Consider the following 6,000-nt stretch of genomic DNA (forward strand, 5'->3'; position numbering starts at 1 on the left):
TTCAGTGAGATGCTGAATCAAACAGCTTAAGCTGTACTTTGCGCACCAAACCATTTTGCTCCTTGCTTTGTAGTTTTGTTGGCACCTTGATTTGGACCTATAGTTTCAGCATTTGTATACATTTTAAAACTATTTTCAAAGCAGTTTTCAACATTTGAACAGGTGTTAACCACTCAGCATGAGGTTATACTTGACTTGTAGCTCCACTTTAGCACCCACTTGCAGTCCCAATTCCAGTGTTTTCACAGACAGCTTGCTTCACCAAACTGATACCATTTTTGGTAGATATGCATTGACAACCTTCCTTAATAAATGACATTAAAGCTTGATCTCAGTCTTTGAGTTGAGAGTGGAGTGCTGGAAAAACACAGCAGGTCAGGCAACATCTCAGGAGCAGGAGAGTAAAGATTGTGGGCACAAGCCCTTCATCAGGAATGAGGCTTCTGGGTCAGAGCTGAGAGATAAATGGAAGAGGGTGCAGTTTGAGGAAAGGTAGCTGAGAAAGCGATAGGTGGATGAAGATGAGGGAGAAGGTGGGGGGAGTGATATTCAGGTCCAGACGGCGATGCCGAATTGGAGGCTTGGGACTGGAATAATATGAGGGAGGAGAAATAAGAAAGCTGTTGAAATCCATATTTATCCCATGTGGCTGCAGTGTCCCAAGGCGGAATATGAGGCGTTCCTCCTCCAGGCGTCGGGTGGTAACAGTTTGCGGTGGAGGAGGCTGAGGACCTGCATGTCCTCATTAGAATGGGAGGGGAAGTTGAAGTGTTCAGCCACGGGACAGTGGGGTTGGTGGGTGCGGGTGTCCCAGAGATGTTCTCTGAAATGATCTGCAAGAAGGCATCCTGTCTCTCCGATGTAGAGGAAACCACATAGGTTTGCAGTAGATGACATTGTTAGGGATATAGGTAAATTTCTGATTGATGTGGAAGGATCCCTTGGGGCTTTGGACAGAGATGAAGGGAGTAGTGTGGGCGCAGGTTTTGCACTTCCTGCGGTGGCAAGGAAAGGTGCCATGAGTGGGATGTGGGTTGGTGGGGTGTGTGGAACTGATGTGGGAGTCACAGAGGAAATGGTCTTTTCAGAACGCTGATAGGGGTGGGGATGGAAATGTATCTCTGGTGGCGGGGTCCGTTTGAGGTGGCGGAAGTGGCAGAGGATGATGCGTTGGATGCAGAGATTGGTGGGGTGGAAGGTGAGGACCAGGGATGTTCTGTCCTTGTTGTGTTGGGAGGGGTGGGGTTCAAGGGCAGTGGTGCGTGAAGTGGAGGAAATGCGCTGGAGGGCATTGTCAACCACGTGGGAAGGGTAGTTGTGATCGTGGCAGAAGGAGGCCATCTGGGACTTTGTAAGATGGAATTGGTCATCCTGGAAACAGATGCGTTAGAGGCAGAGGAGTTGGGAATAAGGGATGGCACTTTTACAAGAGGTAGGCTGGGAGAAGGTGTAATCTAGGTAGATGTGGGAGTTGGTGGGCTTGCAGTATATGTCTGTGGTTAGTTTGTCGCCAGAGATGGTGATGGAGAGGTCTTTGATCTTAGTCTTTGATCCAACATGTGAGCTTTTTCATAGAAGGAATTCAAATTTTTCACCACCCTTTCAACACAGCTGGGCCAAATTACAAAACTCACACTGATCATCAACGTTTTACGATCAGAATGGAGAAAACAAATTTTAATTGAGAATTAGTCATTCTGACAAAGAGTTATGTTTGAAATTTTAAACTGCCATTATTTCACAGGTGCCAAAAAATCTGCCATGCATTCCCTGTTTCTCACTATGCATTTACTAAATTATCATGAATAAAACTATATTTTTGACTTTGTATTAAAACTGTGTAAATAAATATAAACAGCAAAAATAAATTCTAGTCCAAAAAAAACATTTTAAACAAATTCATGACAACAATTGACTGCTACCCATGACTCTTTGCAGCAAAATAACCTGGACTGAGAACAGTCAATTTTAGACAGCTTATTGGAGGGACTCAAAGGTGAAGGTTATTACTTTTGGACTGCTCATCAGTTAGGTTATTAGGAGTCAGAAGAAAGGGGTCCATCCCAAAAAGATGCTTCAGTAGTAGGGTCCAAAATGATAGAGTTCAAGAGAATTGCTCTCAACCAGGAGATACAGATAAGTATTGGGGTTAGGGCTCTGGCAAAGCTGTAGGAATGTGTGGAAAACAAAGTGCCATTATAAGCTCCATGCAACTAAGAGAGTGGATGAAGAAAACCCACAAGTAGTATTTGCTTTGTGCAGCTGACAAACATTAGAACTTGAAGAATTGTATGGGCAGGACTTGCTTGGTGAAGCTCATCACCTTTAACAAAGAAAAGGCAATTATACCTGTGAGTACATGCTGCAGTGCCGATTCAGGAGTCAAGGGGAGTCTCAGGAAAGGAGAGTGAAGTACCAGAATGTGAGCTGTCATTGAGTCAGCCTGTGACAAACAAGCTTTCATAAGAATTCTGAATCTAGGTCTTCAAAAGAGAAAAAAAAAGGAATCCATTGTAAAGTTTCATGAGATTTGATGACCCCAAAATTTTACTTATATTCCGGGGTCTGCTGAGAAATCTATAGGAACTGTCTTGACTGAATTTGCTATGTTATTTGCTCTATGAGGTGTTCAAGTACATATTTTCACCATATTTTCCTCAGGCTACTCTTGGAGTTAGATTATAAATTGTGTATATTTTATAGATTTTATCACAATTCTTGTATAATAAACCTGATCACTGTTTGTTCAAAACCTTCCAATCTTGTGGTTTTGTTCTCATCAAATCTTACATTATGTCACTTTAAAAACGTTACTAGTCACTGAGAGACAAATCTCAGAGACGAAAGCATATGCTATCAAGGCAAACAACAGAGGTTATAACTCGGCTGGAGAGACACAAGTGTTTTAGTTATAAAGACCAGTTGTACTGATAAGGTGAACTTCAATGTTCCATAAATCTTTTTCCTGGAAAGTTGCCCATCAGGATCTTCGCATAATGGAAAGTTACTGGAGAAAGCAAAGTAATGATGAACAGATTTCTAGAAGAATGCAAATGATGGTTTAAACAAAGGCCACATAACTCAATTTGGTATTGTACATTCGTAAGTATTTTTATAGGGCAGTATAGCTTGTCGAGATAATAAGCTAAACCCATCCCTTGAAAAGATTAAACACATCAAAAACTTGTCCATCAGTCAAAGGAAGAAGATCTATTAACTATTGGAAGAAGATCTTAGAGAGACTTCAACTGATCAGCGCTTTAAGAATTTACAACCACTTACGGTGACTGGACAACCACATTTAAGAGAATATTTGAGCTAGATTTTGGTGAAGTCTTCAATTTCTGGAAATAAAGGAACATATTTGAGAATTCTGATGCTAGATGTCAGTGAAGAGTTGAATTGCGGGAATGCATAGAACCCCTAGAGTGTGGAAACAGGCCATTCAGCCCAACAAGTCCACACCGACCCTCTGAAGAGCCTCCACCCAGACCCATCCCACTACACTTTCCCTGTAACCCTACCTTTCCCATGACTAACGCACCTGACCCACACATCACTGGACACTACGGGCAATTTAGCATGGCCAATCTGCCTAACTTGTACATCTTTGGATTGTGGGAGGAAACCGGAGCACTGAGAGGAAACCCAAGCAGACATGAGGAGAACTTGCAAACTCCACACAGACAGTCGCCCAAGGGTGGAATCGAACTCAGGTACCTGGTGCTGAGGCAGCAGCACTAACCACTGAGTCACCATGCTGCCCTTTGGGAATAAAGTAACAAAGCACCTGTTTTAGATTATTTTTGCTATTGTTCAACTTATTAAATCTGTAATTATTCTCTATGAACTATTAAATATTCCTTAATCATTTTAAATCTGTACCTATATTAAATCTGTAACCCAAAGTGCAAATCAACGAGCTCAACTAAGCATAAGAGCCTTTTGTACGAGTCAATTTTCCTCATGGATTCCAGGATTGACAATTATTAAGTGGCTTGTTTTATATGTTGACACCATTGCTAATTTTCTTTTCACATTTTTGATTTGGAACTGTGATTGCAGTTGAGAATTAAAATTTAAACATCAGTTTGTTTTAAAAAGAGGAGAAAGCAAATGACTGAGAACTGGTCTGGAAAGATAATGTATGTTCATTACTGGGCGGCACAGTGGTTAGCACTGCTGCCTCACAGCGCCAGAGACCTGGGTTCAATTCCCCGTCTCAGGCCACTATGTGGAGTTTGCACATTCTCCCCATGTCTGCACGGGTTTCCTCCCACAGTGCAAAAATGTACAAGGTAGGTGAATTGGCTGTGCTAAATTGCCTGTAGTGTTAGGTGAAGGGGTTAATGTAGGGGAATGGGTCTGGGTGGGTTGTGCTTCGATGGGTCGGTGTGGACTTGTTGGGCTGAAGGGCCGGTTTCCACACTGTAAGTAATCTAATCTAATTACTGTTCTAACAACACTCCTAGATGAACCGACTTCAAGCTGTTGTTTGGCAGGGTCGAGCAGCTGGTTGGATGTTGAATTGGTCAATCAAGGGAGGACCAGTGCTGGCCAGCTAATCGCAGAGAATGTTGAAAAAGAAAGAAAAAAGAGTGAACTGGCTCTGACTGAGTTTTGGGAAAAAGGTAGATTTTGCTTTAGAAGCTGTTGAACCAGTTTTTTTGCTCTCTCGAGTTATTCTCCAACTATCTTCTTTTTGAAAGTTCTGAGGATAGAACTCTAGGCTGTAAAAAAAAAGTTCAGTAAATATAAGCAACTGTTTGCATTAACCAGTATCTTTGGAGTTCAAGGAAGATATGTTGTTCTCTGTCTTTGTAATACAACCTAACATCAAAGGATTTTATTAAGGCCTGATATTTATCATTGAAATGGTTATCGAACTGGCAACTTACAATTCTTTTATTTTATTGTTTAATTTACCCCTTAACTCTGTCTGTCTGTGTGAGTGCGTTTTTGTCGTCAAAGAAGATTGGGTTTAGATCATAGATATCGTTGTCTCCTGTTCATCTGCATTCTGATAAAGTTACATTCTTCATCATAATTGTTAATTAATGTTCAAGTTATGACCTTGGTGCCCGGGAGCTGTTATTTGCAAAGTCTGTCTAGGAACAATTGAGCAATATTGAGGATCATTGAATATTTTAATTTCACTGTGTTGTGTATCCAGTGATAGTGAGGCAGATTTGGTTTGGCTTCTATCCCTGTGCCATAACATACAAAGGACATAAAAAGATTTATAAAACTGTACAGCCTTCCATAATAGGCATACACATTAACAATTATTCTTTGACTGAAGTGGCAAAGGCTGCTTCAAACATTGTGTCAGGAAAAAAACCTTTGAGGAACAGCAGGTGAATATTGTATTGCCGCACAGATTTTAGAAAGGCATTATACTTTTAAGACAGCTTGATGACATTACAACATATGTTAAGACCAAGGTCATGGTTCACAGGGTAGTAGTGAACCCCACACTCAGATTTGGACAATCTGCAGCTGGTTCCTCAACACACCATCAGCAGTGCCTTCATATGATCATCCAAATCTAATAGCAAGAAAAGTGGTCCAACATCAACATCCTTTTCCAAGGTAACATTCCCTGCATTCAGGCAGTAATAGCAGAAAGTGACCTTCACTGAACTACTTTTAGGGATGTCCTCAAAACATCTCAAGGATCCCAGCATTGAGCTTAATCAACGTGGAAGACAGTTTTTTGATATATAGTAATTTAAGTTATTTCAAACGTTAAGTCCGGTCGGAGTGCACAATATTGTGTAAGGACATTGATATTTTCTGGTAAGAAATGTGCAAAAAAATTCATCTCAGTTTTAAAATTGATTCCTATTGGAACCTCTGAATCATTTAAAGTGGTTTCACATAAAATCACAATTTTCTGAAACCCAATTAAGATTTTAAATGAAGAATTATTGTATTGTACTTTGCTTTTGTGAAAGGGTTTGCAGACATGTTTTCTTTAGGTTTGGATGGATCAGGGAG

The sequence above is a fragment of the Hemiscyllium ocellatum genome, chromosome 25, assembly GCF_020745735.1.
Source record: "Hemiscyllium ocellatum isolate sHemOce1 chromosome 25, sHemOce1.pat.X.cur, whole genome shotgun sequence".
NCBI classification, from domain to species: Eukaryota; Metazoa; Chordata; class Chondrichthyes; order Orectolobiformes; family Hemiscylliidae; genus Hemiscyllium; species Hemiscyllium ocellatum.